The sequence below is a fragment of the Ischnura elegans genome, chromosome 5 (genome assembly GCF_921293095.1).
Source record: "Ischnura elegans chromosome 5, ioIscEleg1.1, whole genome shotgun sequence".
Lineage (NCBI taxonomy): Eukaryota > Metazoa > Arthropoda > Insecta > Odonata > Coenagrionidae > Ischnura > Ischnura elegans.
Window position 1 is genome coordinate 1464600 of NC_060250.1, and position 25991 is coordinate 1490590.

The window sequence follows — 25991 nt, forward strand, 5'->3', positions numbered from 1 at the left end:
AGGGTACACCTCTAGGAAAGTCTTTTGAATTTCGCGGTTTTCCCATTACCTCGGTGTTAGGACCAACTTAGGTCCCCGGGTGGTTTTTTTCAGTATTTGTCATCAGATTCACATGAATTTAAAATGATGGTTTTCAAGAATACGTATCGCGAAATAAACGAATTCTCATAAACGGAAACCGATTTACCCGATAAGGCACCCATGCCTGACCGAAATAAGGCTCTCCTAACTCCCACGGCACTGCTAGAGAGCAACTTAAAAGAAAGAATGCGAAATATGTACAGATGGACACCACTGCAAACTTCATACCTATTCATTTCCACGATTGTACTTTAATTTACGTTGCACTGAAATAATAAAATTTTAAAATCGCAAAAATACATGAAAAGAAACGCTCTCGTCATACTTTATCAACTATGCGATTGGTGATTTTTCCGTTTCAATCCCCGTTTCATGCAAAAAAGTCAAAAATCGCTCGTTTCTCTTTAATTTCAGCAGTCTGTAAAGAGACGACCAACACAGCAAATCCATTTGAAGCGACAAATGCATAGTGGCATTGAAAAAAAGTAGCATATGAAATTAGAAAAGAAAGGGCATTGACAACAAAATGCCGTAGAAAGTCAAACTGAATAAAATGCGCTCTATTAAAAAATCGAGATATTCTGGGCCACAAGTCCAAATTGGACGCAAGGAAAATTAAAATTCTAGTTACATCTTCACATGTACAGTGGCGGAAAAAATTAACGCAAAGCTCGTTGGCGTCTGAGAGCGGCCAGTTCAGGAACTACTTGTCTACCAAAATTTTGCCCTCGTAATGCTCTCATACAACCGGGAGTTTTAAAAGCAATATATCCCTTATACCGGGGAAATAATCATACCCGTCGCATTATCACAAGGCGCAAAAGATCCAGCTACGAATTCTTCGCCATATTCTCCGAAGTATGCTTCGCCCTCGACTCACCTACAATGGAATCCACTCTCGTCGGGACATAGTGGACACAGCCGACATATTGGGCATTGAGACTGCCCTAACACCCAATCGTTCGGGTGGTGTAGTGGGTAAAGGCTTCATGCTTCGAATCAGGGGTTCCACGGATCAAGTCCCAGTGACGGATGACTTGATGCTGCTCACAAACACACTGTAAATATTTTTCTGATCTTAAAACTTCGCAATATCTATCAATAGGTCCATAGGACGTTGCATGGCTATTGAATTCTTACGCGCTTATTTATTTGTTGAAATTCAACCACCATATTGCATAACCATTTGGGCAGTTGACTGTGGAGTGAATTTTGACTACCATTTCCGCGTCGTCCAGCACCGCTTCAAGGCCCCTAACCATTTGCTGCATGTGTGATGTGTCACGGCCTGCTACTCCTCCCCTTCAAGGGAAAACTCCTATAGAGTTCCTCAAAACAGAATGAAAGCACTTTTTTGAGCCACCTCCGAGAAATCAGTTGTTTGTTTTCAGTTCAGTATTGCAATGCTTTGCTCAATATTCTACGCCCAATAAGTTTCCCGAGGATTATATTGGAACAACTTGTAACGTACTGCAATTGAAAAGAAATGCGAAGCCGAATTGATTTAGGTAACGCAATATGTTATGGCCATTTTAAGGTTCAATAATTTCTTTCATGTAGTTATCCAAAGAAATTGATTAATTTGGTCAGTAAACGATTTCTTTCATAGTGAAATGAGAGGAGTAAATAGAGCTTTTTGAACTTCATAATGTCTTTAAAACTTGATTTTTAATCTCAATGATGATCCATATGAACGCGTATTTGATTAACAACATCAACTAAAAATTAGATCTTTATTAAAATAGATGTATCTGAACTAAGCGTTATATGTTTTTAAATTTTATTAACTGACATAAAATGAGAATCAGAAAAGTATTATAATTTTCACTTATTGAAAAGTTATTTACGAAACTGGAGATAATACTGAAATTTGAATGGTTGGAAAGGAACGTAAAGGAATTTAATTGTATTTAGTTAATAGAAGGGAATGAATTTTATCTAGAATTTGTTTCCGTGGTAATCGAATTATGATTAATATTTCCTTGCTACAAGTTGATACATTTCATGGACTGATATATTTTTCCTTGTGAATTTCTCGTTCAGGCATAATCAATCAATTGATTCTCGAATTTATTTCTTCTAAATCCAGTGAATATTACTTTTGTTCAAATCTGATCTTTGATGCTAGTTTTCTTTATCAATTCCTGCATAATTCCCCTCTTCTCTGAAACACAAATGCTTTACCTTGCAGTCATTTACCGGTCTACTCCGTTTTTGTGTCCGAATCCTTTTCCGCAAAATATTTAATGTCCACAATTAAACTCATTTACTTTACTTTTGCTACGTAGACTGTTTCAGAAGTCCATCTTTGATGCACATTTCAATTATGCAACAATCATGGGAGTAAATTCTTCGTAAGAAAGTGAAAAGAAAACGCCTGCTGTATATGAGGTAAATTTTTTGTAATCATTATGTGGCTTATTGGAAATATATTTTTTGCTAAGACAATGGGAAAATTCGACCACACACTATAATTCACGGGATGGTCAAAAAAACTCTAAGGCTCCTCTTCAATGAATAGAGAATACTGGAAATTCGGCCATAAAATGAAGATGTAACAATGAATGGTAATTCATGTGATTACAAGAATAAAATTTCTTCATTGATACGTAAAGGTAATGAAAAATCATTTTTATTTTTAAAAAGTTAGTTTGTAAATTAACATAAATGTCTTACAACCGCCTTTCTGACGCGAAATTACCTCGAATAATTCATTGTGAGATTTACTCTATTCCTTAACCTATGTTGAGAGCTAAAAGTAATCACAAGTTCGAAGTAGGGAATAAATAAATAGCTGAAAACGGGGACAGTCCAATATTTCTATGATTTCGAAATAACATTAGTTCCATAATAATGATAAAATATTTTTTTAATGTATGCGTAATGCTCATTTTGTTGAAAAATTTAAGGGTAAGTCTAACCTCTGTTAACTTAACCATTTGCTCAATGTTTCTGATGAAATACATGCGCAGACGCCAAAAATTACCCGATTGAGAACTACTGAGTTTGGGCGGCTTGATGTTCTTCCTTCGCTCAGCTCTGCAGAACTTCCGAGGAATTTTCCCTTGAAATGAGGGAGGAGTAGCAGGCCGTGACACATCACACATGCAGCAAATGGTTAGGGGCCTTGAAGCGGTGCTGGACGACGCGGAAATGGTAGTCAAAATTCACTCCACAGTCAACTGCCCAAATGGTTATGCAATATGGTGGTTGAATTTCAACAAATAAATAAGCGCGTAAGAATTCAATAGCCATGCAACGTCCTATGGACCTATTGATAGATATTGCGAAGTTTTAAGATCAGAAAAATATTTACAGTGTGTTTGTGAGCAGCATCAAGTCATCCGTCACTGGGACTTGATCCGTGGAACCCCTGATTCGAAGCATGAAGCCTTTACCCACTACACCACCCGAACGATTGGGTGTTAGGGCAGTCTCAATGCCCAATATGTCGGCTGTGTCCACTATGTCCCGACGAGAGTGGATTCCATTGTAGGTGAGTCGAGGGCGAAGCATACTTCGGAGAATATGGCGAAGAATTCGTAGCTGGATCTTTTGCGCCTTGTGATAATGCGACGGGTATGATTATTTCCCCGGTATAAGGGATATATTGCTTTTAAAACTCCCGGTTGTATGAGAGCATTACGAGGGCAAAATATTGGTAGACAAGTAGTTCCTGAACTGGCCGCTCTCAGACGCCAACGAGCTTTGCGTTAATTTTTTCCGCCACTGTACTAGAATATTTATGATTCACACGAATGATGCTTGGTACTGCATTTACATTGGTGAGTCTTCTACAGCAAGCGTTAGACAGGGTAGGCTATGCCAACTGAACTGTTCCTGATTGACTTTCATGAGTCATGATAAGTTTTGACCTTGCTTAATCATTTATAATACGAAGAAAACAATTGTTTTTGTACAAATATAGGGCATACAATAGAGCGAAAAGAAAATCGGTAATTAAGTGCAAGCCTTCTTACTGCTTTAATTTCCGTGACGGAGGTCCGCAATACCCTCACATTTCAAAGCACTGATTGCTTTTCATATTTTAGCAGATGAGATAAATTAGCGGTATGATAACTTTTTTGCGAATTTAATCTAAGTTTTCTACCAGTTAAGGTGGAGTGTTTTGCAGAAACCTGTCTTCCCCCTGTCTTCCCTCCCAACTTTGACTTTCTTCTTCCATTCGGGGTAAGACCCATTCATTTTTTCCATTTTCCAAGTTCCCATTCTGTCTCTCGCTTACCCCACAATCTCACCCCGAACACGGTTTTTAACTTCCCCTCTCCGTTCAGTATTCCCCTGCCATGAAACTTACGTTACAGCTATCATCATTTTACATTAAATTCGAGTGAACCTATCCGTTAATATTTCTTGTACAAATTCATTATTCATCTCTAAAGTCTTATGTAATTACTGCGTACTGGACATTCAAACAATTCGAGAAGAGAGCTTGGTGATCTAACAATCGTTCTGGCCATCTCTCAACAAGTGAGATGAATAACTTTCAACAAAAATACTTAGTATAGGAGTGGGTGAGAAGCCAAGGGGAACAAATGATTTCTTTTTTAAACAGAGTTATGTGCAGATATCACGCAAAGAAAACAAACGAGTTGAACTATATATTTAGTAGTGTATTTGATTTTCTACTCGATGCCAGCCCAGAATATACACTCACTCGAATCCCTTGGCATCCAAGTTTTAGTGCATTTCTTTTAAAAATTAACTTTACCAAACTTCGACAAGAAATAAATCACTTGTACCCCTTGGCTTCGCACCCCCTCATATAAAAATACTGTCAGCACATGGTTTCAGGGAAAATTATAACGGTTAATTTAAATCCATATGCATGGATTATTGAGAGTACGTACTTAAACAAGGCGGACTGTACAAATCCCGCTCCAGATGTACTTATTTTACCAAATCCGGTCCAATATTTGAGTAAATAATACGACCAATATAAAAAATAATAAAAAATAACCAATTGAAATTCTTTTGGCATCCGACCCCCAAGGTAATACCTTAGTAACAGTTTGTTACAAAAAATGTTGCTGATATACTATTTTTAATCTCCTCTCTTTTTCTTTCACCAGTTTCATTTAAAAACAGCTCTCGAGAATGATGCGTAAGCATTGAAACCGGTCGTGTAAGATTAAAAAAGTGAGGAAAGTTACCACAGCCGCCTCAATTATTATTAGCCATGGAATTCTACACATTCAACTTGTCGACAGTCTGTCTGATTCGTTTAAAAACGTTGATCCAGAGAACGAGGTTATCTCTTACAAAATTACAAATATCTACACTCAGTAAGAACTTTTAAAGCGCTTCAAGAAACTAAATACAGACGAATAAATGGAATAACATGATTACTTAAACGACAAAATGAAAATAAATGTGACTTACCAGAGTAACGGAGTTGACAGACTATACAAAATGTCCCGAACCACTTGGAGATGATGTATGTCGAAATGTAGGACTGCTTCAGGCCGGAGGGAGGGCTGGAAATTCAAAGACGAGACGAGATATATAAGGTTGTGACAGCACTTGGTGAATCAACTGCTTCATCATTTCAATCACTTGCACAGATCTCTGCAATTGGTGTTCATTTCGTCCATTGTCACTTTAAGGGATAAATTCCTAACTTTGCCTGCTAAGTCACTAATCGCAGCACAGGAGTATATGTCGTTAAACAAAAGCTTAAATCACGACGATTTTAGGCCAAAATCACAGTTTTCTGTAGCTCTACTTAACTTTTTCACCGGCTCGTAAAAAATAAAATAAAGGTTCGCAGTCGCAGCTGGAGTGTCGTGGCTTCAAAAGACCCTGGCTGCAGTCCCCAGCGCCCTCCACTACAAGGCCCGCGACTTGCCGCAGTAGGTTAAAACACACGCCGGTAACATTAGCGAGGAAGAATGTTGAATGGCATTCCTTGCCTTACTAGGATGTCTTTGAAAACCACAATACTACCGAATTCCGTCTCACACGATTGTCTGCGAGACATAGAGAAGTTGGCACAACACCCAAAGACACAAATATTAATATGAGTCATTCACCACGGGAAATATTCTAACGCACATACTTCGAGATGACAGCTGTCATAAACTCTCCCCACTAAGTCGATATCAGTCCTATTTTTCCAGATCCACTCTTCATTCCAGTTTAGGGGAAAATGGGAAGCTTAGGTGCAAAGTGACGTAGTATGGAAGGAGACACTTTGACGAGACAGTAACACAGAGTAGTGGTTGTCTCGCAATATTTAGTGCACGAGGCGATAGATAAGAGTGACGGTCAGAAGAAAGGAGCTGGCAGTGCTGCATAGAGATGCCACGGTCACTGTTGGCCGACAACAATACGCGAAGCGGCGAAAACTCACAGTGCGGTAATCATAAAAAAAACCACGTCCCGGAGAAGTCAGATGGGAGGGAAAACACTCTACGTAGCAGAGTCACTGACTCGAGAGGATAAGTCAAAAATAATGCGGCAGCGGCAGAGGAATCGGTTTTCAAGCGGGCGCGTCCGACGCCCGGCCGGCGAGTGGCATCAGGTACTACGGCGGCGGAGGGTCGCTCGTCATCGGCGAATGCGTCTCCCTCGGCGGGGGATCGGGAGACACGTCCGAGTTCGACTTCAGAGGGTTGGTGGGAGGAGTGGAGTGAGTAGTAACGCGCGGCGGGAGCCGGTCGAGTGAACTGCCGAACTGCGAGGGAAATAGTGGTGAAGATAGGAGGGGGAGGGGAGTGGGGTGAGGGGGTTGCGACTGTCTACTCCCGGCGATGCGCGGCGCGGTGCGGGGAAGCGGTTCCCGGCCGCATGAGGGCCCAGCGCTCCCGTGGGGACGCCGCGCCGTGGGGCCCTCAGCCGAGGCCCAAAAGCACGCCGGAAGACTGTCACGGTATCTAAAGATTTGATCCTTGGATTTTTCTTCCTCATAGAATAATCCTCCAAGGCCGTTAGAACATTAATTGCGTAAGCTTGGTTTCGCTGATGGTAGGACCCGGCCGCCTATGTGACGGTGCGGGATTCCTCGTCCCTTCCCTTCCTTCCCTATCCCCTCCCAGGAGGCGTCGCCGGGCTCCTATCGCGGCGGCTCCTCCTTCCTTGTTCCTTCTAGTACTTGCCCTCCTGCGGGAAGAGGAAAAAAGCCCGCGCTTACAGTCCCTGCCGCAGAAGTGCAACCCGCGAGCCCCCCCTGGGTGTCTCGTTTCCACTGTCACGTGATACGAGAGGATAGAGCGTCGTTGGAACGCAATGGGGGGCCAAGAAATCGAATCGCTAGTGTAATCGCATAAGGAGGATGGGCTGCGGTGAGCAAGTTACGCAATCAAGCATTTGCCGATCCTACGTGCTCCAACTTCGTTATGTCGCGGGCGCCAACAGTTTTATCTCATTACATGTAATTGCGCCCTGCGGGTCAATGATAGTAACCACTGGCTGCTCCATTGAAGCACAACTCAATGACAAGAAGAGAAGTGTTGTCAACACAAAAGCGGCACGGGGCATCGTGTTGTAGTAATAGGCGAACATGTAACACACATACGTCTACTGTTATAAGGTCCACATATGATTCCACTACCCTTGAGATATGATTCCGATCCAGTACCAAGACACAATACAATATAGTTTTCCATACTTGGTTTAATTCTCACGTATGATCTACATAAATGAGCAAAATTGCAAGCCGATCACTAACTGAGTCTGAAATCTGAAGATGTATACATTGCTGCAGAAATAAAACAAATATACTTTCATTACTGTTGATTCACTTGAGTGGAACAAATTTACAGCACAGATTGGTTTGTGAATATTTAAACGAGCACAAATCACCGAAAATCATAGACTCCAGAGCTTCATAATTATATTGTGGAATGAAATTTTTTTACCGGCTGAATTCTTTGCGTTATAATTTTGCTGAAATAGAGTCAGAGTCGTTTGAAACTGATTTAGAAATATTCCTAAAGTGCAGCCGTAGCTTACCGCAAGGTAAAATTGGGCTCATAAAAGTTATGAATAATGTATGTAATATTAAATGAGCGAAAGTAATTTTAAATTTTAAAATTTTCCATTTAAAAATATTTATGGCATACTCTAGGAATTGTATTTATTTTGGGATGTAAAATTGAAAAAAATACTACATGTTCAAACAAGGCTGCCTTTATGTGAACACATGTGTTACTGATCATTGGCACACATCCTTGTGTACAGATTCTTCCGAAAATATTCTTATTTCAGTCCTTTTGTCACAATTAACACGAAAAGATTTATATCATCTCATTTCTTAATTAATGTTTACATTTTAAGGATATCGAATGCGATGATAGAAACTGATGTATGACACTCAAGTTGGAAAGAGATTAAACTCAATTTCCCTAAAGAAAACCTAGGGTCGGGATAACTTAGAACTTGTGAAATACGCTTCTGATTAAACTCAAATTCTTAAGATTCCTTTGCACGCTAAAATTAAATGTTTCCGTCCAATACGACCTGACTGTCATAGTTTAGATTGGCCGATAGTAGCATTAGGCGGGTTGGGAGGATCGGAATTCCAACTGCCAGCTGATACACACCATGTGGCTACGGGGAAGGAATATTCGTCGGTAAAGAAAGATGGGAAGGGAAACAACGGAAGAGTGCGGCCAGCTAATAATGATTTTGCGGAGGCACATAATCTTGTGAAGAAGTTCGAAAGGGGGCCAAGCATAGATTTCAAACTTCGTTATACATTCAGATATCAAAACTTAACTGCCTTGTAGGAAGAAAAAAAACACTAAAATATGATTCGGAATGAAATTCTACAGTTTCATAGAACCTAAAATACTCCTTTTATTAAACAAAGGAACCTATAAATTAATAATTAAAAAATAAATCGTTCACTAATTGCATCCAGATGTCACACCGATGCAGAAAACCACCGGTTCATAAATGCCCTCGCCCGAGACCTTGACCTTCCTGACACAGCATCTGAATTACTTATCTTTCGGTAAAATTATAGGAATATATTAGAACATGGAACAGATATTGCTTTTTATCTTACAGGAGAAAATTATTTGCTTCCCTACTGTTCTCAAGAGTCTTCCACTCTGTGAGTTATGAAAGTGATGTGAGTGAGTGAGTGAGTGATGTTAAGAAAATCCCGAAGAAAATGAAATTTCCCGAGTGCATTTCCGATAATGGCAATCTATTCATTTACAGTTCTAAGCCGAGTTTGCAATGAGTCGTGATTAATACTGTCTACAAGTTTTCTCAGTTTTATTTTCACATCAACAAAAATGAAAGGAGAATACGTACCATTGCTGTGGCAGTGAAGAATTATCAAAAACATCGACGGATAACTTCTGTGGATTCAAATTGCAAATCTTTCTCTTTCGACTACTAAGAGCCGTACAAAATGTCCTAATTTATGACGTGCTTGGGATAGCAAGGACAGAGATAGCCTCTGGTCGAGAAAAGAGTGGCATGAGAAATAAAGCATTTTGTGGTAGAGAAACCAAACTAAGCAATTATCTGGTTAAACCGCAAAAAATAACTTTGCCTCCACTGCTCAAGAAAGAAGTCCTTTAGGAGCAGCTGTTGAAGGCTCTGGATAAATATGGGAAAATGCCACAAATTAGTTCTGAGAAACTTAATACTGGGATTTTTGATGGCCCACAAATTTGACAGCTAGATAGAGTTCGTGAAGTTAATGAATGAGGCTGAGAAAAATGCTTGAAGATCGTCTGATGATACTGTACACAATTTTATGTTACAGAGGCAATTATTACATAAGGTTTGTACGCGTGATGATAAAAAATATTGGAAGCCTGACAGGCAATATGAGTATTAAGATTCACTATTAGCATAGCTTCATGAACTGCATTTTACAGAATTTTGCAAATACGAGTGAAGAATAAAGTGATAAATTTAATTACGATATAAAAACTATGCAAGACTGCTACAAATGGCTATGAAGTACGCAAATGATGGCAGATTATTGTTCCAACCTTCCGAGATATAATTATGCCGAAGTCCTTCTTCAAAATATCGGGAACGAGGCTTCAGAAGTGGCTACTTACTCTTTTACAGGATGCTATTTTTTACAAGTGCAGTTGTAAATACGCGCTCCCGACATCTTAATGGAAAATGTATTTCTTCCATTCTACTGGAAAATATAAAAAATAATAAACTCATTGTAGATTTGTTTTGTATCTTATAGGCGCCCTTAACTCTGGTAACGTAAAACGCCGATTTTTTTGTCTCAAAAACTAAAGCTATCACGGAAAAACTAATTTTACATTTAGATTAAGGAGATCATTTATACAAAAAATAGACGTAAAAAAGTCCGGCACTAATCTCAGTTTACACGAGTGTTGTCTTTTACAAAAAACCTCTCTTTTCCAATTGTGGCTGCAACTGTGTTGCACTTAACAATAAGGTGGAACAATGTATTACTTGGTCAGACTGAATAAACTAACGTATGACTTACATTCCTCTGTGAATTTATTGATTCATCAATAGGGCCTTATCAGCTCTGTGAAGTTATTCATAAAATAATCACCTTCTCCTTTCAGTCGAGCAATCCTTTGTTCAATAGGGTGGTTTCCTATTATTTTTTATTGCCTAAATCGAAAGATTATTACTCCTGGAGTACGTATTTCACGCTTTCTATTTTTGCTATTAAATGAAAAGTGAAAATTTCCAAGCGCACGAAAACGCGACGGGTAAGTATGAATGCTGGGAAAAGCTCCACGCGACGTCGTTCTGCTTCTCGCTGCCGCAAGTGAGGTGACCTTGGGGCGAGGCTCTTGAGTGCTGATACGATGCAGGATGATAGCAGGTAGCTGAGTACCATGCTACCAGGTTACTGAGTACCATGCTAGCTGGTAGCGCTTGGCTTAACCCTTTCGCTGCTGTTCAATCTCCGAAAACCTACTCCTCACATGCGGCGAAAATGTTAAAATGCGTTTCGTGGGCCCATGGAGCAGGTACTTCCAGGATGGGTGTGTACACCCTCCGAAGGGTCGCTAATCCGCGACCCAATCCTCGACCAGCTCACCCACGCAGGACCGTCTGCGTGGGTGCGGACAACGGGAAAATGGCTATTTTAGCAAAGTTAACAAAATCGTTATTTTTCATTGCAGAAACACGGTTCAAAGACGTGATTGATTGCTTGATTGGCAGAAGTGCGATGAAAACAATCATTTTTTGATGATCGGATTAATCGATTGATTTTCAAATTGCAGTCAGAGCGGTCACTTTTCGGGAGGGAGGCCCCCCGCTGGTAGGGTCGAGGAGACGGTTTTACGTGAGTGAGCTGGTCGAGGATTCCGGGTCCCGGATTAGCAACCCTTCGGAGTGCTTCGGCGAAAGTGCTGACCGCATGGCAGGGACGAAGAAAAAGTACGTCCACAGCAGTCTGCCGTGCGGACGTACTAGGTACGTCCAGAGCAGTGAAAGGGTTAAATAAGGATTATTAATATCTTATCAAACGAAGAAACTTTCCGACCAGCCAGTTTTTATAGGAGATTATTAAGACATGTTTTCCTGAGCTCTGTGCCTCATGCATGCATTGGTAACTCCAGACGACGTGAAACTCCTATCCTCTCGTGTAGAAATAAGGTCCCTGTGACGTCACATGGAGTGGCATCGCATGGGCGCCAATCTGGCCTTTTTCAAATGAGGATTAAATTGACCATTGCCATTTGTCTAAACCGGTATTTCTAAAACCAAATAATTTGTTTTTTATGAATACACTAATGGGGGGTAAGACCGCACGTCACCGGTTAAGGCTTAAGTTGATTCAGTACAACCAGTGCGAGGATGGTATTGATATGAAATAAATATGTATGGTTAGAAAAATGGAACTGTTCATGTATCCAACCTTTTTCCCTACGCGTTGGTACATTACGCCAAACAGACGATGTAATACGGTCAGAGGTGAGTTCTTCCGATGAAAAGCATTTATTTTTTATCATCTGGAGACTAAGTTGTGAAAACACCATATTTGTGGAGAGTGGGAAAAATCATGAGTCGTTACGCCAACAGTTGCGCTCAAATTTTATGACAGAAGAACATCATTAGATTGCGTCAGTGGCTGAGTATTCATTAACACAGTAATTAGCAACGAAAAAACATTATTGGAGCAATGACAATCTTATATCAGTGTTTCACGGGCAATAAATTCAACATTCGGAAACGGTCATCGAAATAAACATTATACGGTTGATATGCTTATTGCTGTGCATTTTAATGAAATTGTGAAAAATGTACCTCATCAATTTCATGGCTCTGTCTTAAGAATAAATATTTCTGGAAATCCTTGTGAAATGTCAGTGAATAAAAATATTTAGCAATCTAACAGAAACAAACAATTATAAGGTATGATCCCTAATTCGCCAATTACGAGCACTAAAATATATTGATGATAAAAAATGACATAAAAGATGCGCACACTTGAGGTTTTCAGGGATTGATGCGAAAATACATTGCCAACTTTTTTTACACGACAACCGATCAATCAAACATGAACGAATATTAGCATTGGAAAGGCAGCGCAACAAGAGCAACAGCCAAGGTATGATGCAGAGTGTTAGAATGGCGTGAGGGATAGAATGTTCTAATACCAAGCGAATGAGATTGATACCCTAAACGATTCGCTATTTTGTTTATTTTATTCAAATCCACTGTGTCTCGAGTACAATCTACCGATTTGATCGATAGATTTTTCTTCCTTATAGGAAAATCTACTAAAATTGGTAGCATATTAATTGCGTATTGCTTGGTTTCGTTAGTGGTAGGACCTGCCCGCCTTTGTGACGGTGCAGGATTCCTCGTCCCTTCCTTCCCTCCCCGTCCTTTCCTTGGAGGCGTCGTCGGGCTCCTATCGCGGCGGCGCCTCCTTTTCTTGTTCCCTCTCGTCCTTCCCCTTCTGGGGGCAGAGGAAAAAAGCTAATCGCTTATAGTCCTCGCCTCAGGAGTGTATCCCGCGAACCCGGCCCAAGGGTTTAGTTACCATTGTGTCTCGAGTACAATCTAACGATTTGATCGTTGGATTATTCTTCCTCATAGAATAATCCCCCAAGGTCGTTAGAACATTAATAGCTTATGCTTGGTTTCGCTGATGGTAGGACCCGCCCGCCTTGTGACGGTGCGGGATTCCTCGTCCCCTCCCTTCCTTTCCTATCCCCTCCCAGGAGGCGTCGTCGGGCTCCTATCGCGGCGGCGCACAGTGGTCGGAAATCGAAAAACGCCGGACAAAAGTCCGAAATGGCTTTTTTTGAGGTAGACAATTGAAATTTGGCGCAAATACGGGGAAATAGTTGCTGATTTTGAAATAGAAAGTCATTTTTATTAAGTCTCAGCCGTTATGGAGTTACGGAGGCTTAAACATGACGAAATTTCGAAAAACTTGCCATTTATCATTTTTCTTCGAAAATGTAAAAAGTTACGCAGATGGTAGAGCAGTGGATGGATTTTCATGAAATTTTAAACATGTTCATCTGTCATTATAGTTTCTTGCCAGTACTTTGCATAAGTTTCAGACATTCTTGTTGATATTTGTGTGCTGTAATGTATCAAAATGGCGGAAGCTTTTTTCAAGCAAAATTTCACTTAAAGCAGTCATTATCTTTTTTATAAGAAATATGTATGTCGAGATATTTCGCAATAATACTAACAAAACATATTTAAACGTTTGTCTGCAAAAGGTTTGGGAAAAAGTTTGCGGCCCTGAGAGAAAATTCGAATTTTCGACCGCGCGTCGCGGTCCGGCTCCACGCGGCGGACCCCGGTAATATCGATTGCGTGTGATGGTTGAAGTTGTTTGCACCTAAATACCTCAAATTTGCCTTTTTCAAGCAAAAAACACTTTTGTGGATTCCCTAAGGTTCTATATCGAAGATATTTTGAAAGCAGTATTGGTCATTAGGTCATAAAATGGCGGACATTTTGTTAGGCAAAAGTTAACATAAAGGAGTCATTATCTCTGGTTTTAGAAAAATGTATATCATGATTTTTTGTCAGGGTATTAAGTAAAAATAATTATAAAGTATTCTGCAAAAATCTGTGGAAAAAGTTTGCGACCCTGAGAAAAAATTCCAATTTTCGATCGCGTTTCGCGGCCCGGCTCGGCTCTGCGCGACCTCGAAACTCCGACTCCCCGCACCGACGAATTTCTGAAGACCTTAATCGGTCGCCGTTTCATCGCATTGATTAATAAATTAATAATTTAAGCCATGTATTAATTTACTGCATTTTAGATTGGAATTGGCCTTACTTTTCGGTTTATCATTGTTAATAGCAAATTGAATGCTACTGATTAACCCCTAAAATTCAATTTATCCAATCCATCAATCAGTTCTTTTATGTAATCTCTCTCTGCTTTCGCAACTTCTCTAGTCTCTTTTAGCCACTGAAGGCGAATAGGTCGGCAAAATCTCATAGAAGATGGCCGAGGATTCGCCCATAATATCTCACCTGGAATATTAAAAGTAGGTACTAAAAATTCCTGTAATGATTCCAATTAGATAAATTACAGATAAAATAGACACGTGAATCTCATTCCTGTATTGTCATCTAGTAACCTAAGTGGCACCAGGGAGCTCATAAATAAATACTCATCTGATGAGTCAGATAGTTCCCACAATTGATTATATTGGGCATGGCCCGAACTGCCATCAAATCCATATTTGCACACTAGTGTGCAATCTACTTCATCATATGAGGTTTCAGCAGTTGAAACGTATGACAGAATTCGCGAAGCTGTGTGATTTAAGAGAGTTTGAAGACTCACTTCGCACATGTTTTCAGTTACCCTGATTCCTTCGGAGTATGCCATACTTTTCGCGTTTAGGACTCTATCGTAGCTTGGATAAAGCTTGTGTCTATACTTTTGAGCCGAGCGTCTCAGTGTATTGTACTGACTCTTCGTTAGCTCAGTTGTAATAACGAGAGACACAGCTTCTTCAGGGGTCATTTCCCTCTGGGGATTATCCCTTTTTCTCCATTTAGACAAAACTCTTCTCGCCCTACTAGGAGTGGTTGTCGTTACCTCGGAATGTAGTTCGGCGGCCGCAATATCTCCTTCCTCCCTTAAACTAAGAGAGGTTGCCAATGCGAGCTCCGCAGCAGAGGAAGACATTTTAATATTTTGGACCTTACGTCTTTTTGATCTCTCCGAGGAAACACTAAAATCTATTTCCGGCCTTCCCAGTGAACTTAGGAAGTAATTATTTAAAAGTAAATAACCCAAGAATAAAAATATTATGTTGTTCAATGAAAAAGGAAGGTTTTCACCGGATGGCACTTACTAGTCTCAGCAGAAGTGCTAGTCAAATACTGACGCACGGTGTCAGGAAAGTTCATCGACTCCATGAGCCATGCGTTACTTCGCTTTAAAAATGTATTTTTATTCCGAGAACTTCTATTCCACCTTTGCAAGTAGGGCAACAAAGAGCTTATTCTGACAAATTCACGAAGACTTCTAATAGCGTCATCAAATTGACCTAAATCAAATCTTCGCACAAGAAAATCCACCAAATATTCCATTTTTTCAGTAGGTGATTTGAACTTTATGCCCATCAATGTATTATGGAGATCAAGCCGCGAGATAAAATTGGAAGACATATCCAATCAGGACTGAAAAACTTGTCTAAGGTCTGAAAATTAATGTAATAGAATGAATCTACCCATTCCACAAATTGTTCAACAACGATAGGCTACATAACGCCAGAAAGTAGGGGCGAAAAATCGGTATTGAAGAAAGTTTGTAAAAAATAGTTCAAGGGACGTAAGAAAACTGGGACGAAAAAGCACGAATGACTAACACCAGGTAAAAACACATGGACAGATATCTTACCTCGAATAAGGTGTGGATTGCTGAGGAAAAAAACACTGATGTAAACCTTCGAAAAAAAACTCGGTAAGGATTCCTATCACTCACACTCAATATCGCGAGTAAAAAATATTTTATCAGAACAGATTTCTCCCAATTCACTTCACCACATCACTTCACCACAAATGCCAAGATAGAACTACTGCTCAACATGCATTTTCTATAGGATAGGGATGGTCCACCCAGGGAAAACCCATTATAACTGTTAAAGGGTGCGCGGTGTCATAAAAACTCCCTCAGGGACCGAGTCGCATGGTGCTATGAAGGCGGAGGGATTTGGCGGCTTGCAGTTTGAAAATGCAAAGAGAGTAGAAAGGGAAAACAGCCAACCCCACACCCTTCCACAAAAGAGTGTATGAGGAACAAAACACCCTCATGTGCACTCAGGAATTGAAGGAGTTCATAATTACTCGGAAAATTCCGTGGAGTAACCGAAGAAAAGCATATTCATCACAGTTAGGCATCACAGTCTACAAACACATGCGCTGGATATAGTATCCCTCTATGATAATAAATATATGACATTTGGTTATCATTGACAGCATGGATGTCTTGAGTAAGGCGAATACAGGACATTAAGGTCCTCAGAAATTCGTCGGTGCGGGGAGTCGGAGTTTCGAGGTCGCGCAGAGCCGAGCCGGGCCGCGAAACGCGATCGAAAATTGGAATTTTTTCTCAGGGTCGCAAACTTTTTCCACAGATTTTTGCAGAATACTTTATAATTATTTTTACTTAATACCCTGACAAAAAATCATGATATACATTTTTCTAAAACCAGAGATAATGACTCCTTTATGTTAACTTTTGCCTAACAAAATGTCCGCCATTTTATGACCTAATGACCAATACTGCTTTCAAAATATCTTCGATATAGAACCTTAGGGAATCCAAAAAAGTGTTTTTTGCTGGAAAAAGGCAAATTTGAGGAATTTAGGTGCAAACAACTTCAACCATCACACGCAATCGATATTACCGGGGTCCGCCGCGTGGAGCCGGACCGCGACGCGCGGTCGAAAATTCGAATTTTCTCTCAGGGCCGCAAACTTTTTCCCAAACCTTTTGCAGACAAACGTTTAAATATGTTTTGTTAGTATTATTGCGAAATATCTCGACATACATATTTCTTATAAAAAAGATAATGACTGCTTTAAGTGAAATTTTGCTTGAAAAAAGCTTCCACCATTTTGATACATTACAGCACACAAATATCAACAAGAATGTCTGAAACTTATGCAAAGTACTGGCAAGAAACTATAATGACAGATGAACATGTTTAAAATTTCATGAAAATCCATCCACTGCTCTACCATCTGCGTAACTTTTTACATTTTCGAAGAAAAATGATAAATGGCAAGTTTTTCGAAATTTCGTCATGTTTAAGCCTCCGTAACTCCATAACGGCTGAGACTTAATAAAAATGACTTTCTATTTCAAAATCAGCAACTATTTCCCCGTATTTGCGCCAAATTTCAATTGTCTACCTCAAAAAAAGCCATTTCGGACTTTTGTCCGGCGTTTTTCGATTTCCGACCACTGTGCGGCGCTTCCTTCCTTGTCCTTCCTGTCCTTCCCCTCCTGTGGGCAGAGGAAAAAAGCTAGCGCTTAGAATCCCTGCCTTAGGAGTGTAACCCGCCAGCCCGTCCTTGGTGTCTCGTTCCCACAGTATCTCTAGTACATCTAAGGATTTGATCGCTGGATCATTATACCTCATAGAACGGTCCTTCAAGGTCGTTAGAACATTAATGCTTATGCTTGGTTTCGCTATTAAGTGGGCCTTCTTCGCTTCTATAGCGTTGAAGTGTTTTCCCCGTCCCGTCCCTTCCGCACCTTTCCCTTCCCAGAGGCGTCGTCGGGCTCCTATCGCGGTGGCGCTTCTTTCCTTTTTCCTTACTCTCCAGCCCCTGCCCGGGTGATCGGGCGTAAAAGCCATTGGCTTGGTTCCTGGCCCTAAAATGGCCTGTCATCTGGCAGACGGAGGGATAACCAGGATTCGAATTCGATCTCCCGATCAGTATCAGCCAATCAAACCACCAAGCCATCCTCTCAAAGCGTTGGTACTTTTGGATGTCTTTCAGAAGCAGCAGAAGCCTGTCAGTTCCGAATTCAAATCCTGGTTAAGCTATATCTTTTTCAAGACGAACTTCATCCGTCGGTGAATTTAACTTTGCATCCGTGCGCGTGACTGCGTGCAAAGTCACTTCTTCCGTACAGGGGTTTGGAATTATTCGTTGCAGAATTGCGACAGAGTAAGGTTTATTTTGTCGGCAGTGGCTTGGTGAGCCCTGTTTCCGTCACAAGTGCTCTAGTGTAGAGTCGTGACGTCAACACCTTGATCGGTACTATTACTCATCCTGAAGTCCGCTGTCGAGAAGATGGCTTAAGCCAAATATTTTTTCATGGTGAAGTTCATCCTTGGTGAGTGTGTTCAGTTTTATACATCACCATATTAACGCTACAAAAGCCATCAAGAATTGTTCTTAAAATATCACTTATCTACCATTTTTCACCTTAAGGAACGTTTCGAACACACGGAATACGTGATAATAAACTTCAATAAACTTGCACTAACGCGAAATCTAAACAAAAAGACATGGAGGACTGCAAATTTAGTCTTGTTCACTTGTATTTTCCATTACGCTCCGCTTCACATGGTTTTCATTTCGTTCAGCAATATCTGGTTCGCTTCTCTAAAGCTTTCCTCCTTAAAAGAAGTATTTAATGCTACCGCCTGCACTTCAAAATTTTACAGCTAAATATCTATACGGTCAAATGAGAATATAATTGGCATATTTAAACAATGTTAGGTCCACTCATCTGAAGTAATATGACTGTATCAACGAATCATTTTTTCATTAATTAGGGAGGTAGATAAATAATCTCGATTTCTTCGACTACTAGCAACTGCTCAAACATTCATTGAAATAAATTTGATTTCCATAGCCCTTTTCACACAATATATTCACCCTTCGAAAAAAAATGTTTGAATAACGATGTAATCGATAAAAATTTATTCACAAGAGACAGAATTGACAAATAAGGTGTTTCCTCCTGATAACATAGATTCCTACAAGTTGTGAACGCCGGAGTAGGACAATTTGACAAATGTGAAACATGTAGATTGACTAAAATATACCTACGTAGCTCGGTGATCCTGGGTTTGAAGTAATAACGTGAAGTATAGATATATTTCTTCATTAAATAGGTATTTCAAAAAACATTCGCCTTTGAATCCCAACATATTATTAAAATGGAAATGCATGACAAGATACCAGGGGCTGGTGAGCAAAAATATTCCATTCAGAAAATTCCTACTGTTAGATATTTTAAAATAAGAGCATAATGGTATGCACTAACGGTAAGCCATGAAAGCTAGAAACTGTCTGATATGAATTCTATATTCATGATGAAGTTAATGCATCACATATTTGGACATTTTAAAATTAACTTATCTGACTCGAAATCATCAATTTTCCCCTTAACTTTCTGAATATACACATTTTATATAATACTTAGTTAAGTAACAGGTTTTGGTCGGGAGGTGAATGAAAGTAAAATATTTTTTAAGCAAACAATTCCAATTAGCTGAATTTTTCCCGTGTTATTCAGTGCAAACAAACGCGTAGGAGAAGTCTTAATTGGCGTATCCTTTATACGTCGGTATACATTTTTCAAAGGGGATGAAGTCTCCATTTACAACGTCCAGTCAAGTTGCTAATGTAAGGACCGAGAGCTTTTAAAAGGATAAAAGGAATAAAAAAATACTATTTCCCCAAATAGACTGCCTTCTTCATTATTCATTACACGTGGGTCAACCCAAAAGGGCATGGTAAGATACCTCAAGGAAATAGAGGCAAAAAAAGAAACAGTTTTTCCTGTAGTTCTTTTGCTTGATAGCTCCCAGCTGTTTACGGTTGCACAGTTTTAAAGAATGAAATCAACTCCTACACTCTTGTTCACTAGGATATGCAAGTGGAGCATTTAAATAGCATTCATTGTTCCTATTCACTGGTGACTGAACATATGGAGCGAAATACAAGTTGAATCATGTTAAATTACCACTTGTTGATCGTTTAGAAAACTACATTATTTTTCTAATTACACAGCACACGACTCATCGGGAGAAGAGCTCTTTCGAACTCATGAGGCCATTAACGATCCTGCATAATTCATATTAGTTGACGCTTACACGCTACATTTCGAACCATCAAGAATTAAATACTCCAGTAAATTAAATGCAAACTTGGAGGTTGCACGTGGTGGAAGGGCTCCATATTATGCATAAAACACACTTTGTTACTTCCACGATATATTTTTTTTTAATTTCGACCGATTTTGGCTGTTACGCTATTAAAAAGTACATAAAACATTTTCTGTACTTGGTAATGGTGTAACAGCCGAAACCGGTAAAAAAATAGATTAAAATAAATATACTGTGGAAGTAACAGTGTCTTTTATTTATAATAATAGCACTAAATATTGACGTTATATAAAGATACTTAAGTGCGCACTATACAAGGAATTGCTTTCATTATGTGGTACGGACATTTTTCAATCAACAAATTCTTTATTACCAGCATGGTAATGTAGGAGCGTGGTCGAGACATTGAAACCGATGATACTTCAATAACATTTCTTCGGTCAAACTGTGCTCAGAGGAAATTCTTCAGATTGCGACAAAACATACTGTAGCAAACAAATGTGGTTTCTGTCTTAAACATCACCATCATTTGCGACAATAACAATTACAAACAAACATTGAACAAGTACTGGTATCAGCACAAAAAAAAACGTTGGAATCATTTTTAAATCGGTAAACCGAATGAATTGCAAGAATTTCGGAACAGCAGTGGAATGAAATTAGTATTTAATTTCTAACCTTAGAAAACAAATGATAGACCAGAAAAATTACTGATCGCGGGAAACTGTGGTAACTACACCATCAACTTCGTTGAACGGAAGATAAGAAGATTTTAATGGAACAAATATGAGCGGAGTCAGAGGGGTATAACTGTGAATTCGATCGGATATGTAAAGAGCCCATTAACTACACATATGTTAAAAAGGAAAATATTTGCTGAACCCAATCCTTCTCCTAATCCAGAAATGGAGTTCCTAGACATCATAGAATGTTTGACATTAAATTTATAACAAAAAAATTAGATGTAAGGAATGTTAGCGTACTTTCTTACTTTTGAGAGATCACTTACAAAAACGAATGAGTACTATGGAGAAAATTTGAAAGGGGGTTTTAGTAATTCTAAATTACCGCTATTTTTTCCATGAGAGATTTTTCTCCAACTTTAAAATTGTAAGAACATGAAACGATATTCCAAAAGTGGTGAAGGAAAATATAGTTACGATACGCTTACGTTAAAAAATATAATTTAATCACGAAATCTCAGTTATTTTATTCATCATCATTCAGTCTGATTCGTCGCGAAACAAATTTAATGCCTTTTAGTCATACAGTATCTCCATAGCCTAAAAGAAATCGCCCAAATTAGGACAGTGGAATCGTTCCATCAGATTTGAATTCTCACTTCATTAAAAGAATTAGGTTTACGAAATGGAAAGATAGATTACAACCGAAAAACTATTATTTATAGCTCCGCTATTCTATCATAATGGGGTTAACTCATTGTCAAACCCAATTTCGCAATTCATGAAGATAATTTCATTAGAGGGCTGGGAAAGATAAGTCATAACGGGAAAAAAAAGTCTTCCTCATCCATCAGCCATTTTATCATACAGTTCTTGGGGAATGATATCCTTGGGCCCGGGGAGGAAGTCTCTTATCTTGGTCACACAGTTGTATCTGGTGACCACGTCATGCTTTTTTAATATTCTGGCGATCCTCTCTGACGTTCCAGCAATGAAAGGGATAGTGTGAGGATAGCTTCCTTGACGACCAAGAACTGTATGAGGGGGTATACAAGGTGCCCTGCTCTTGCGGAAAATCCTACATAGGGGAAACTTGCCGCTCCATGCATGTGAGGATTAAAGAACATCAAAGGGCGACCAATAACAAGCAGTTTCAGCTCTCTGCCATCGCCGAACATGTATGGTCGGAACCTGGCCACGACACAAAATTTGAGGAGAAGAAACTTTTAGTTAAGGAGTGCCGCTACTTCCCTAGACAAATCAGGGAAGCGATAGAAATTCAAAAAACACCTTTGAATTTCAATAGAGAAGACGGATACTTCCTTCACAGCGCATGGAAAACAGTCATCAAAGAGACAGCCAATCACAGTGCAGCTCCCATCCAGCCTACAGTATATAAGCGAGGCAGAAACCAACAGCCGACACATTCGACCTGAAGACGCTGGCAGGACAGCCAGCGAAACTGTTGTCAATCAACCAACAACCTGACGCGGAAGAAAACCCTGGTGAAATGCAGAGATCAGACCATCGCCGCGAAAACCTACGCTCTAACATACCAACACATTATTCATACATCTGTTTTCTTCGCAAAGAATCAAATACGAAGACAAAATACGGCGACAAAGGGAATCGAGGCGGGATGGGAGTGGTCCGAGTAAACTCAAGCAAGCAATCCCATCCAGAATGATTAGTGATTAATCTATAAATAGGCGAGTCGCCATCAGAGGCGTCACCTCCGTTCTCCCTTCAAGGCGATTTCAATTCTCCGAGGAATGACATCGGATACGTTCTGAGAAAAGATTTATCGGTCTGCCTCCGAAATAGAAAAAGGCCAAATGCCATACATCCCTCTGCATTTTTCAGTTTAAAACCTTCCCCATGTATGCCCTTATCCATCTATCACTAAAAGAATTAAAGGACAGTTTGCTTTAAATAATAGGGTAGTTTCCTCCATCAAAGAAAACGAAAGGTATTGATTGCGATTCGTTACCCACCATGTCCATTAATGTATTCATAAAATCCACATTATTTGGTTTTAGAAATCCCAGTTTAGACGAATGATATCGGTCAATTTCATTCTCATTCAAAAAAGGCCAGATTGGCGCCCATGCGATGCCTTTCCACGTGACGTCACAGGGACTTAGTTTCTATACGAGTAGATAGGAGTTTTACATGGTCTGAGATAACCAATGCATGCATGAGGCACAGAGTTCAGGGAAACATCTCTTAATATTCACTCATTAAAAATACCCAAGTTCGGAAAGTTTCCTTCCTTTGATAGGGGAATAATGATCCTTATTTAAGCCAAGCGTTACCTGCTAGCAGGGTACTCAGCTACCTGCTAGAAGTCTGCATCGGAGCGAAGCACACACCCTCGCTCCAAGGTCACCTCACACGGCGGCAGAGGGAACCAGAATGACGTCACACGGGCTTTATCCCAGCATTCATACTAAGCCGTCACGTGTTCGCGCGCTTGAATATTTTTTCGGTTTATTTCATCGCGAAAAATAGATATTGCAATTTAAAAATCTAAATGCGTGAAATAAGTACTCCAGGAGTAATAGTCTTTTGATTAAGGCAATGAAAAAATAATAGAAACCACCCTATTACCAGATTGTTAATTACAAAAATCTGCGAGGAAGATTAACAAATCATAAACTGGGACTTAAAAAATGATGCTACCTAATTTTATGAAACTAAATTTAAGTTTTATGAGTCAATTCGGGGAGTATGAAAAAGATGCAGTAATCCGGTAATTTCGTAGTTAGTAAAGTTTAATGAAAAGAAAAAAGTTTTATTTTCAAATTACTTAAGACAACTGTTCTAGTTTCAAGTCAACAACTGTTCAATCTGTTCACGCAATCTGAAAGAGGAGTGGTAAAAAAAACCTCATGCCACTAAAAAGGGTAGAACTCGAAGGCGTAATATTTTGCGTCATATCCTGTGCGCCGTGCCAAATTTTTATTCTTTCTTCTGCTCTGTTGATAATTTTGCGTCCTAATATTTTTGATGTTGTTAGAAAATGGACCACAATTGTAAAGCATATAGTTTTGCAAGCTTTCTAGAATGAAGAAGGATACTCACAAATAGATAAGGACCTGGGATTGCTAATAGTTATCGTTTTTACAAGTACAAAATGAAAATATTTCACAACTTTGGAGTAAACTAGACGGGCGTCTAATTTTCAACAGTATAATGGGGAGGAATTAATTCAAAATAACACTGCGGGTTATTCGATTTGATGAAGCGACAGAAATGAGGAAAAACAGAGGCAAAGATAAGTTTCAGACTATTAGAGAGATATTTGATGTGCGGAACTCCTATCTACTCGTATAGATACTAGGTCCCAGTGACGTCACGTAGATTGGAATCGCCTCAATCGCGGTTAATCGCCAATCTGGCCTTTTTCAAATGAGGTTCAAATTTACCGTTGCCATTCGTCTAAACTGGGATTTCTAAAACCAAATAATTTGTATATTATGAATACACTAATGGTGGATACCGATTCGCAATCAATGCCTTTCGTTTTCTTTGATGAAGGAAACTACCCTCTTCCCCTCATAGTTTGCTGACATGGTGCAGTTAATGAAAGCATATAATCAAACACACTAGGCGTGACTACGCGAAATAATCTTGTTTCATGGCGATTTTCTGTTCATTTTCAACAAACGTTTTTTCTACCGTACAACCAGTATCACCGCATAGCGCCACCATTAGGCTCCTAATTGATAATCACTAGATGCTCATGAGCTAGACTGAGAGACCGAATCACAACACATAAATAAAGAAGAAATAACGTTCCATAATTTTCAATCCAACCACGGATCCGCCTTCATGTTGAACTACGGTAGAAAAATTATATTTTGTACCATGCAATAATATAATTTTCATAATTAATAGTCACGGGCGTAACTTGTTGGAAATCCATAATCGCAGGAATAGAAGGATCAACAACTTTGCTGTTTCCATTAGGTGGAACATATCAAGGTGGATGATTTTACAGAGTTGATAATGTTACTCTGTGACCAAAGCATGGTCGGTCTCAATAAATTACTATGAGGAAATTGCAAAGTTGCTGATCTTTCTATTCCTGCAATATAATTTTTACTATTTTTACTGCTTGAGGAGATATCAATATACAGTTGCCGCTGTTGGAAAGCCAATTAAATGTTTAAAAAAGTAAAATATGCCATAAATATATCTGGCGTGAAGTAATGAGGTAAAAATAAAATTAACGATCAATCAGAGAACCTTCTTCGTTTGGCTTGACTTATTTTAAGGGTTTCATGAGAGAAAAAAGCGACTCACCTATTCCTTCACCAGATCGATGCAATCATTGGGCCGACCTGAAATAAAATTACATTTAAAATTAGAAAATAAAATATAATAGCCCTCTTCTTTTAAACGTAAAATTATTGTTTTACGGAAGAGCCAATAACTAGAAATGAGGTATTTAGTTAAAAGATTGAAGTGTGTATGATAATTTTAATCCCATCACTCAGTGCTTTACGCCTATAACTTCATCATTTATCAAACTTCCCACTTCGTAAGAAAACAAAAAATAGCCTCTTTCAACCATGTACTCGGGCTACTGGTTGTCTGATCGCGTAGGTTACAGATGAAAACCCAGATTAAAGCTTCACTGGTTTTATTGCTTCATTTATACACATATCCCCCAAAACATCATAATAAGTCCTTCACATCGGGATAGTTGGCAACTTATAACAATGGACGATCACATACTCGTATGACGTGGAAAACTGGCAATTTACGCAGCCAAGATTCGGACCTTTGTCCTTAGATTTGACACGTGAGAATTTTACTCCAATGCCCCCGAGGTCGACAAAAAAAATTGTTCAGATTGCAGGTCGTTCTTGGTTACTGAGAGTTGTGCAGCGTAACTTTCTTAAGCTTCAGGTTCCTTCAATTTATTACGTGTCGTAATGGACTTTCTGTACAAGTTGTATAGTTTTCTCTGTTTCCTAAGTTCCCTTCTCACGTCGTTGTTGTACCAGCGAGGTTCCTTATTATCACATTTCAATTTTTGCGTAATATGTTCGTTGATTCCTTGGCGCAGAATTTCTAAGAAGTGTTTCCATGTTACGTCTGTGCTTTGGTCCTTCGATGTAACTACAAATTTTTTGCAGGAGTCATTAAGAATCTC

The 25991-nt window shown here is 39.4% G+C and overlaps 1 long non-coding RNA gene across 1 annotated transcript in view; it reads right to left on the bottom strand.

Annotated features, from left to right (window-relative positions):
* LOC124158418 overlaps positions 1–25991 on the bottom strand; it is a 59885-nt gene that overhangs the window by 28440 nt on the left and 5454 nt on the right. The window contains exons 2-3 of the long non-coding RNA XR_006864783.1: positions 25136–25173; positions 5485–5579 (exon numbers count right to left, since the gene is read on the bottom strand). This is a non-coding gene — a long non-coding RNA (uncharacterized LOC124158418). The remainder of the gene's footprint in view (positions 1–5484; positions 5580–25135; positions 25174–25991) is intronic.